Here is an 11,630-nt window from a genome sequence, read left to right as displayed (position 1 = left end):
GGCCGCTGCCGTCCGCCGGGCAGTGCAACTCTCGCGCGCAAGAGAAAGCCACTAAAGTGTGGGGGTCCTGGCTCGCACTGCCAGGTGCTCTCGGGAGCCCGCACATAGCTGGCCTGCCTCCAGTGCCCAGCCCATTGGGGGCCCTAAGCAGGAATATGTGAGAAACGCTCTCCGCAGAGCACATACTAATCATTACCAGGGGTCCCCTGGAGCTGCTTGGAGTCCTAAGCAACTGCTTAGTCCGCTTATGCCTGGCACGGCTCTGCCACCTGTGGCTGCTTGGCAAGCCTCAGCGGTGGAGAAACCTTAGGGCAGGCCTGCACAACTCGTAAAGCGGCGAGGGCCACATTATTCCAAAGAAAACAGCTGAGGGCCAAAACCAGCTGTGGGCCAAAAAGGAAGGTTGGGGGAGGGGAAGTGATACTTTATTTTAAATCAAGCGGGGGCTCCCAGCTGAAGAGGTGACTGGAAGCCCTCAGGGGCAAATTAAAGGGCTAGGGGCACCAGGAGCTCTGAGCCCTTTAAATCCCGGCCCCAGCCCGCCAATCTCAGCCACAGCTGGGATTCAAAGGGCTCTGGGCTGCCCGCATGGAGCTCTGAGCCCGTTAAATCTCAGCCACAGCTGGGATTCAAAGGGCTCTGGGCTGCCCGCATGGAGCTCTGAGCCCTTTAAATCTCAGCCACGGCCGGGATTCAAAGGGCTCTGGGATGCCTGCAGCGTACAGCAGGGTCTGGGAAGAGTGATTCACACTGCCCCTGCAGCTACTACCATTTTGGGGGGTCTTATGGCTCATGTGTGCTTGCCTGGGGTCAGCCAGTTGTGACAGGTGGTGAGCACAGGCTGTGTTTTAAAGCACTGAATCAGTGTTGTCTGTGTTGCAGACAATACTGCTTCTGTAAAATGTTGCATTTAAACTTCACAGGGATGACCTTGGGAGGCCGGCTTTCCTTATCGGCGGCAGAACGGCTGCGCAGAATTAAAAAGCGGCCATGAAGAACTAAGACTAAGGAGGACTTTCTCCATGAGATTATGATGCACTCCGCCACTGAGAAACAGAAATTGAAGGAGTGGCAGGACAGCGAGAAGAAGGACCAAAACGAGAATGCACCACACCAGAAAGAAGCCATGGAGTGGCTCTTAAATGGTATGGAGCACCAAGTGGACACACTCCAGGCAATACTAGCTCTTTAAACCGAGCAGCTCCATGCTCCAAGCTCAGCTTTCCCATGCGCTCCCCACCATTCCCCTGGCGCCAAGACACTGTTATCAAACTCCTGGCTCCACTCTCCACCCACAGCATTCCACTCCTCCCTCTTAACAATCCAGCAGTGTGGACTGTCACTATCCACTTTGCTCAACACCCATCCCTTTGAGTTTGGCCCTGCTGAAGTACACCACCCACTGCAATGTACTCCAAAGGAGAAGGTTGGGTATGATCCCTGGACATACACAAATCTGTAGCCATCACAGGATGCCTCTTCCTCTTGATACCTTTTCTTCCCCCATCTCCATGCAATTATGTTAAGGCCCCTTCTTGCATCATGTGCATCAATCACCTCTCACCTCCTAGCATTATGAGCTCTGCAATCCCGAGCATAGCAACAAATATTACTAGCTTTCAACCTCAAATTGCTGCCTCAAGGCATCTCTGATCCTTATGGCCCCGCGCTGCACCCTTCTAGTAGACCTGGTCTCTGGCTGTTCAAACTCAGCCTCCAGGCACTGAGCCTCTGCGGTCCAGCCCCGAGTGAAGCTTTCATCCTTCCCTTCACAAATATTATGAAGTGTACAGCACACAGCCATAAGCATATGAATATTGCCATTGGCCAGGTCTAGCTTCCCACAGAGGCAGCACCAGCAGGCTTTTAAACGACCAAAGGCACACTCAGTGGTTATTCTGTACTTGCTCAGCCTGTTGTTGAACTGCTTCTTGCTGCTGTCAAGTTGCCCCGGGTATGGCTTGGTAAGCCACAGCATGAAGGGGTAGGTGGGGGTCTCCAAGGATCACAATGGGCATTTTGATTTCCCCTGTCATGATCTTCTGGTCCAAGAAGAAAGTCCCTGCTTGCAGTTTCTTGAACACGTCAGTGGTCCAAAAGATGCATGCGTCATGTACCTTTCTGGACCAGCCTGCAGTAATGTCAGTGATACGTCCACAGTGATCCACAAGCGCCAGGAGAACCATTGAGAAATACCCCTTGCGATTAATGTACTTGGTGGCTAGGTGGTCTGGTGCCAGAATTGGAATGTGTGTGCCATCTATCGCTCCTCCACAGTTAGGAAAGCCCATTTGTGCAAAGCCACCCACAATGTCATGCACATTGCCCAGAGTCATGGTCTTTCGGAGCAGAATGTGATTAATGGCCCTGCACACTTCCGTCAACACAAGTCCAACGGTCGACTTCCCCACTCCAAACTGGTTAGTGACTGATTGGTAGCAATCTGGAGTAGCCAGCTTCCACAGTGCAATTGCCACACGCTTCTCCAACGACAGGGTAGCTCTCATTCTTGTGGCCTTGAGCTACAGGGCTGGGGTGAGCTCATCACACCAGTCCCATGAATGTGACTTTCCCCAAGCGAAAGTTCTGCAGCCACCGCTCGTCATTGCAGACGTGCATCATGATGTGATCCCTCCACTCAGGGCTTGTTTCCTAAGCCCAAAATTGGCATTCCACTGTGGTCAGCACTTCCGTGAAAGCCACAAGGAGTCTCATGTCACAGCTACTACACGTGGCGAGATCAAAGTCACACTCCTCTTGACTTTGTAGTTTAAGGAATAACTCCACTGCCACTCGTAACGTGTTGGTTAGAGCGAGCAGCATACTGGTCAGCAGTTTGGGATCCATTCCTGCAGCCTGAAAGAGGCAGAGCGTGCAGTACACAAACCATTGAAGGATGGCGCCAAATGTGGATGGAAGCACAGGGTGTTCTGGGATGTGAAGCAATGAGTCACAGGGCACTGGGACCGGACCCAGGACACCCCGCAACCCCCTCTGCCTTTCCACAAGTTTTAGTGGCAAAAGAGACAGAGGTGCTCTGTGGGATAGCTGCCTAGAGTGCACCACTCCAAATAGCGCTGCAAGTGTTGCAAGTGTGAACATGCAATTGCGCAGGCAGCTGTCAGTGTGAACACAAAACAGTGGGTTTTCTTCTGTGTTCTCTGAGTGGCGCTGTAACTGCTGGTGCTGTAATTTTGCCAGCATAGACATGCTCTTAGTCACATCACTTAATCCACTACTGCAGGCACTCAGATATTACAGTGCTGACGGTGGTATAAGGACCAGTACATAATGGAATTTTTTTTATCAGGGGGATTATAATAGTAATGTTCAATATTGCCACTGCTGAGGATGTTAGAGACAAGCACTAATCAAAGGAGAATACATGTTCATACATGTTCTATGAGTAGGAAGGAAAAGGATGGGACAGATTAAAATAAACTGGGAATAATAGAGTGGTATATAGTAAAAAAAAAAACAATTGCGGACCCAAGCTAGACCTGTTGAGAAGCTTATAGAGCAGGAATCGGCAACCTTTGGCACACAGTCTGTGAGGGAAATCCACTGGTGGGCTGGTTTGTTTACCTACAGCGTCCACAGGTTCAGCCAATCGCAGCTCCCACTGGCCGTGGTTCACCATTCCAGGTCAATGGGGGCTGTGGGAAGCAGTGGCCAGCACATCCCTTGGCCCGCATCACTTCCCACAGCCCCATTGGCCTGAAATGGCAAACTGCAGATAGTGGGAGCTGTGATCGGCTGAACCTGCGGACGCTGCAGGTAAACAAACTGGCCCAGCCCACCAGCGGATTTCCCTGATGGGCCGCATGCCGAAGGTTGCTGATCCCTGTTCCAGATTTTCCCATTTGTGATCTCTTTTAAATCTGGCTCTTCCTGAAATTGGTTTTGTTTGTGTCTGGCTCTGTGAGGGACACTTGATAATCATTCCTGTCCCCACACTTTCCACAGGATGTGATCATTATGGAAGTTATCTCGCTGCTGAGGGTGAATCAAGGGAGGGTCCTCTCCAAGCCTGCGGCTTCCATCCTGGAATCTGCAGCAGCGGATTTCCCAGTATCTCTATGAGAGTTTCCTGGAGATCTTTGAGGGAGATTCCCGTGAAGTGAGGGAGTCTATCAACAGCCTTTTCTGCTGCTCAGAATAGGCATGTGGTGGGAGACAAGTCTGATTTCTGCAACCTTCCTGCCCCCAACAAATCAGCAATTCCCAAAATCCGATCCCCTTACCAAGGGGCTCCTCTCCTGTTTGCGATTTGCCAAGATCCGACTGCTGTGACTGGCTAGGCTCCTCCAGGGTAGAAAAGAGCTCCTGACTGCATGCATCTCTGGCCTCTGAGCCATCCTCTGCCTCTGAGTCCCCTCCCCTTCTTTGTCCAAGATTTCCTCCTCCTGGCTCGGTCCACTGTCGACTGGCATGCAAGCCAATGAAGTATCCACGAGGGCCTTTGCAGTGGAGGTGGGGTTGCCACAAGTATCTCATCCAGCTCTTCACAGAACTGGCATGCAGCACCGGAGTGGCAGTTTGCCTCCCTCGCCTTGTGGTAGGCGCTCTGCAGCTCCTTCACTTTTACCCTACACTGCAATGTGTCCTGGTCATGGCCCCTTTCTGTCATGCATCATGAAATCTGTCCATAGGTATCATAATTCCTATGGCTGGAGTGCAGCTGGGACTGCACAGCTTCCTCTCCCCAACTGCCGATGAGGTCCGGCAGCTTGGCATTGCTCCAAGTGGGAGATCGCCTGGTGTGCGGCGCAGGTATGGACACCCAGTAAGATGCGCTGAGACCACTGCACGCGTCACCAAGGAAACAGGAAGGGGACTTTCAAAATTCCAAAGGAATTTATGGTTGGTCACCCGAGGGCAGGGCAGTACAGTTCAAACTGACGATCAGAGAGGTGAGAACAGGCATTGTGGGACACCTTCCAGAGGCCAGTTGCAGTGCCGTAATCGCCACGGTGTCTACATTGGCACCGCAGCACTGTAGCCCTGGCGCAGAAAGCTCTATGCCTCTTGTCAGGATGGTTTTTTTTAAGAACACTGCAACTGCACAGTTTCTGTGCACTAAGTGGCTTGGTAGTGTGTACACCTCGGGAGTTAGAGTACTCAAAGCTGCTTTACTGTACGGAAACTTACCAGCGTAGACAGGGCCTAAGATCTGTCTTGTGTGGTTCATTCTTTCACTCTATTTCATCAGCTCAAATGGAGAAAAATAGTGGGTGCAGGATGGGCTTTTATTATGCTATGAATACTGTGCTGTGTGTTTATATGAGAAAAGGCAAGGTAAAAAAGAATTCACTTTGCAATAGGAATGAAAGCTGCTGAGGCCTGTGGTGGCTCTTAGATCCAGAGTTGAAGATGAACCCCCTCATCTCTCCAGCTCCTGTAGAAGCTTCATGGCATGCGCAGTCAACCTCCTGTCAAACAGCACTGCAGCATCCTAATCCTTCTAAGGCCTGGTCTACACTACGCGTTTAAATCGATTTAAAGTGTTAAATCGATTTAACGCTGTACCTGTCCACACTACAACGCCCTTTATATCGATATAAAGGGCTCTTTGAATCGATTTCTGTACTCCACCCCGACGAGAGGAGTAGCGCTAAATTCGATATTAACATATCGGATTACGGTTAGTGTGGACAGAATCGCTTATTGGCCTCTGGGCGGTATCCACAGCTGCACCAGTAGACTGCTCTGGACGCAATCTGACTTCGGATGCAGGCGGGCAGGTAAACAGAAAAGCCCGACGAAATTTGAATTACTTTCCTGTTTTGCCAGCGTGGAGCTTATCAGCATGGGTGGCGATGCAGCTCCAATTCCAAAAGAGCTCCAGCAATGGCCCATACGGGAGTATAGATCTGTCGCGTATGGGAGACAGCTGTTGGTATCAGAGCCTCCGTTACAGACACGAAATGCCAAGCGTTTTGAAAAAAAAATCTCAGGATACATAGCGCTGCGTGACAGCGATACCGGGAAGCCAGAGACTCAAATGGTACGCTCATGGATGGAGGGGGGTACTGAGGACTCAGCTTATACCACGTCCACGGCAGTATCTGAAGTATTTGCATTCTTCGGCTGGTCCAATGTCTGTAGGTTTTCAACCATGTTTTGCGTGTGGTTCATTCCCCACCACCACGTGAAAAACGGGAAGATCATTCTCTTGACTTTCTTTCAGTGTCACCTATGTGTACTGAATGCCTGCTGGTAGACGCGATGCTGCAGCGTTGAAGAGCGTATCCGCTCCTCTCCCCTCCTGGTGGTAGATGTACATTGACTGATATCTGTCATAACCTCAGCCCGTGAGTGCTCCTGGGCTGGGGGCACTGGTAAAAATGGAATGACTCCCGTACTCCAGTAGATGGTACGAATGGCTGTAACTGTCTTCATCATAGCAACTGGGGCTGGCTTCATCATCCGCTCCCTTCCTGTGTAAGAAAAATTCTGTACTGCCTGGACTGTCATAGCCCTGGGTAGGCTGACTTTCCCCTCCTTTTATCTCTAACAAACCTTCTGTTTTATTCCTGCTTCTTTATGACTTCATGACACAAATGGGGGGGGACCCTGCACGGTAGCCAGGAAGGTTGAGGGAGGAGAGAAGCAACAGGTGGGTTGTTGCAGGGGACCCTGTGAATACTGACACAGAGCAGCTGTGGTCTGACCTGGTCCTCTCATCACTTGCCCGTATTCTGCAGGAACTGACTCTATTTTTAGAAACCATAAAGTAGAGATTGACTCAGTCGGCAAGTGAGGTCAATCCCAATTTTCTTTATGCATTGGCCCCGGCCGATTTCCAGACAGGGCACTCTGATAGCAGCATCGCAGTTACAAGAGAGGAGAGATAACCGTCATATCATTGGCAGTTTTCTCTGCAGTAGATGTCAGAACACCAGTAATGCTATCATGCAACAGCAGTGACTTGCTGCTGTGTCGCACTTGGGTATCGCCTCTCTCTTCCGTGCATCCAGTACACAGTCGTTGCCAGAAAAAAAAGCCATGAACGGGCTCATGGTTTGCCGTGCATGGCGTCTGCCAGGGCAATCCAGGGAAAAACGGCGCGAAAGGATTGTCAGCTGATGTTTTCCCGGAGGAAGGAATGACTGATGACATTTACCCAGAACCACCCGTGACAATAATGATCCAACCCAGAATTCCAAGGGGTGGGGGAGACTGCGGGAACTATGGGATAGCTACGGAAGGCTACCCACAATGCAACGCTTCAGAAATCGACATTAGCCTCGGACCATGGACGCACAACGCCGAATTACTGTGCCTTGTGTGGCTGCATGAAATCGAATTTATAACATCAGTTTTATAAAACCGATTTTAGCTAATTCGATATTATCCTGTAGTGTAGACGTGGCCTAAGCTCTTAGCCAACCAAAACACCCAAGTCTAGACCCTTCCATGCCTGTAAGTCCCATTGTAGCCTGCAGCTCTGTATGCAAAAGGACAGCAGGATCTGGCCCCCGCAATTAACCTCTCTGTCTTCTGAATCTTGCTCCATAAATGCACAAATGTTTGTCTTTTCTCATTTCTTCAGAACCCATCACACCCATGACCAGTAGCTTAAAAAATATCAAGTTGTCCAAAATAAGAATAAACTCAAGAGCTATTGGGCATTATGCCACCATATTGTTAAGAAACGAATCTTAGAGACTAGATCAGAATTTTCCCTTTTCTTAAACACAGGCTGATCCTTGCTGTCAATTTCTGTCATTAACAATCAGATTTAAAAAAAATATTAACAAGCATAGATGGTGCTGAAAATAAACATAATCACAGCTCATTAGATCAAAAGCAAAGTGTGATGTATGATTTTAAAACTAGGGCATAGTCTGGCCTTTTCTTGGATGACGTGCTGTTGCAGGTCAGTTCTGATAATAAGCGTTATGATCTTCCTCATTAGCAAGCATTTTGTTACTCCAAAATCTTGTGTGCCGATATCTTGGCAAAAATGTGAGAATATCAGCCTTTGATCTTGAACTTCCATTAGACTCTGCCTTACACAAACAGATTTATTTTAAGCACCTTATATTCATCTTCTGTGTAAAAATCTCTGGGGGATGAGAACTTCACTTGGAAGATCAGTGGCTCCTTCTGAGTGATTTAATTTGTGCCTGATTCCCTGTGGCCACACAGGACCAGCAGCACTGTGGAAGAAGCAGAGTTTTTGGTCTGGACAACATAGATAGGCTCTAGATTCAAAGTTACAGACACGGCAACAGCCCTTAGCAATGACCTCCTGCTAGGGGCAGGAATAATCTACCCAGGGAAATGAACTATGCTTGATGTCACTGCTGGCTCAGAAAGTGAATGTACCTAAGTGTGCAGGCCACACCTCCTGACTCTGACTGGGAATGCCTTTCTTCAGCTCCAACAATGGAAGGCCTAAAGAGAGCCCTTTCAAAGGGGATTTTCTTTTTTTGGAGGAACCAGAATTAGGGAGAAAAACTTGTGGCCAGGACTCTCCCTGTGCCCTCAGGTTTCCTTCCATACTCCAAAATCTTCTTTCCGTGGAAGCATTGCAAGTTTGCATTCTGCAGGTGGTTGAACCCCCCTCCTCCCTGATGGAGCAATGTAATGACATCTCTTGGAGGGGAACATTGCAGAGTTTCTAATTCTCTGCACACATTTTCCTCACATTGAGGAACAGTGTTGGGTCTTTTTTTTAAATAATGTAAGCATCACTGACTTGTTTGGTTGTTTCCTTCAGTCTCCCTCCTGCCTCCAGACTCACACACATCAAAATTAGCAATATCTTTCAAGCAGATAAAGGAATATAACTGTAGGTCCCATTGCCTACCATCCCTAGTCAAGCCATATAACAATGGCTCTGAAATGCCAAGTCTGTTGTGTGTGCGTTTGCATGTGCCCATGGATGGAGAGGTAAAGAGAACACATTTTTTGCCATCTGACTGATTGGTGACAACAGATAAAAGAGGATTTTGCACAGATATAAAAGCAGTACAAATGGCTTACCATTCAACAACTCCAAATGCTTTCTGTGGAATATAAAGACTAGTGTAACAGGTGGTGTTTGCAGGGCTTAGGACAAAAACGTGACCTGCTTTTACCAGTGAATCCTTCATGTGAAATAAAGAAGGTAATGACACTGATGTTTGAAAGTGGTTTTCTCTCTAAATCGTGTGTGTATGCTCAACTGGATTAAACCAACTGTCTCAGACTAACAGTTGTAATAATAGTCTTTTATGAGACATTTGATAGCCTAATATCATTATCCCCTAGACTGAAAAGCATTCCAGAGTATTTAGAATGTAACAATGAATGTGATGTTGCTCATTTGAAAGTACTTGTTTGTCTCAAGGAAACATATTTTCCTATTTTCTTCAGATGTATACAAAATTTAGAGGAAGAAGAGGGGTAACACATGAGAAATATATGATGACAAGTGTCTTGCAAGTTGGATAAAATAAATTTCAATATTTCTTTTGTAGCTTCGTTTACATTACTGCTGATTTTCTAAGTGCCACAAACGTATGTTTAAAATCTACATTAGATAACAAAAATTTCCAGGAGATAATGACACTGAATGCATGATTCACCACTCTGTTACTCAGTGACTTTGTACCAGCATAAAAATAGAGTAACTCAATGCTGATGCAGGCTCTATACTTTACCAAAGAAGATAAACAAATTTAATCTTCTCAGGAGCATTGTGATTCTCAGAGACAGTTTTAGTGCAATAGGCCAGAGTTCCTTATCTGCTCTAGGTGCTTTGCAAATTGGGTAATTCAAGAACCAACCTTGGATTGACCAGAAAGATGCAAAAAACTATGACATTATAATGATTTCCTCAGGTATTTGAGGGACATAAAATATGCTTGAGGAAGCTTTGTCAATAGCCAAGCAAGCCACATGTATGAAAATATCCATTTGATGTGGAGATCGAGGCCCTGGGTCTGACCCCGGTCACGCAGGGGGAGGATGACCCTCTGCCAGCGGGCCTCGATCTGGGCGACCTCACCTCGGTCCCCTGTCCCGAGTCCATTCCCCTGCCCGCTGCTTCTGCTCTGCCTTCTGAGGGTCTCTGGATTCTTCCATCGACCACGGCTGCGGGTGGCACCCTGTTGATGCCGCAGCGAGCCTTGGGGCAACGCCAGTGCACCCACTGCCGAGGTCCGTTCCCAGGGGTGTCTCTCTTGGTATGAGGACCCGCCCTCCTTCCTAGGCGGGACTCCATTGACGAACATCTATCTCGTGCGAGGCTGCCACACGTGCCACAGTGGCTGCGCCCGGCATTCATTAGGGGTCACCTTTCCACTCTCCCAGATCCCTGAGCCTGGCCAGGAGTAGCCACTGTCCAGTGGCTCACCTATAGGGCTCGGGATCCTGCCTCTGCCCCCTTCACAGATTCTCTCCCTGATCCCGTCCTACTGCTGTTAGCCCTGTCCTTTGTCCCCAACCTCCTGTGATGCAGTGCCGCCTGGGAATGCCCCCAGGGTGTGGCTTCACTAGATTTTTCTTGTCCCAACCCACCAGGGGTAGCTGTTCTCCTTCGCCACCCCTTGTTGAACCGGGAGCGGGGCGGTTCGCGTGGCGTCGGCCCATCGGACGCCATGTCGGGGCTGCCCCTGCTGCCCGCCTCGGTGGGCACGGGCGTGTGACGGGGGCCCACTGGGGAACAGTCATCGATCATGACCCGTCCCACATGGCGAGGGAGGGGCTGCGGGAGTTCCCGAGGACGTCCGTGGCTCCCGTAACAAAGTCCAGCTTGCGCTCCGGCGGTGGGGGATTCCATCAGAATCCTCCGCGCCTCGAGGGCCCCAGGGGAGGGTAAAGAGGACCGGAAGCAGGCGCGCGGCCATACCAGCGGTCCGCCTCTTCTGTGACTCTTTACTCACCTATGGGTAGGTCACGGATTGCTGCGTGGCCTGCGGAGGCTGTGGGTGGTCTGCTGGCGGGTCCCCCCAGCCCTCCTCATGCACCGATCGTCTTTGCCACATTAAACACCCGGGCTGTGAGATGGGTCTCCGCAGAGACTCAGGTGCTTCCTCCTCTGGAGGGAGTACTCTGTGATGTTTCCTGCAGGAGACCCATACGGATCCTACCGTGCCACGGAAACATCTGTACACACTCGTGCTCCCACCACCTTCCCACCTCCCTCCTCACCTCGCTGTCCCACCTCGAACAGCAGGCGGGACCTCCTGCACCTCTCGAGGGTGAGAAGCCGGTGGGCCAACTTGTACTCTGCCCTGGTCCCACGGCCGCTGGGGATGTCAGTTGCGGCTCCTTCATGGGGTCATGAGCACGGGCGTGTACTTGGCGTGGTTCACCCCTGTCCCCAACACCTGCCCTTCTGTGGCGAGAAGGAGACCTTGGCGCACATTTACTTGGAGTGCGCCAGGTTGCAGCCCCTTTCCACGGCTCCTCCTGAATATTCTTCTTGTGTTTCTGGTTGCACTTTTCCCCATCTTTTTAATCTACGCACTCCCACTCCATGGCCCCACAAATCGCGGGATCTTCTCAACTCCTCTTGGCCTGGCCAAACGGCCATTTACAGCACCAGGGAGAGGTTTGCTGATGATATCTTGCGATGTGGGGCCATATTCCGCTCTCTGGTCCGTTCAGCATCCGAGGCGGAGTTCTCTTAGCGG

The sequence above is a fragment of the Chelonoidis abingdonii genome, chromosome 1 (genome assembly GCF_003597395.2).
Source record: "Chelonoidis abingdonii isolate Lonesome George chromosome 1, CheloAbing_2.0, whole genome shotgun sequence".
Classification (NCBI taxonomy): domain Eukaryota; kingdom Metazoa; phylum Chordata; order Testudines; family Testudinidae; genus Chelonoidis; species Chelonoidis abingdonii.
This window is presented reverse-complemented; position numbering follows the sequence as displayed.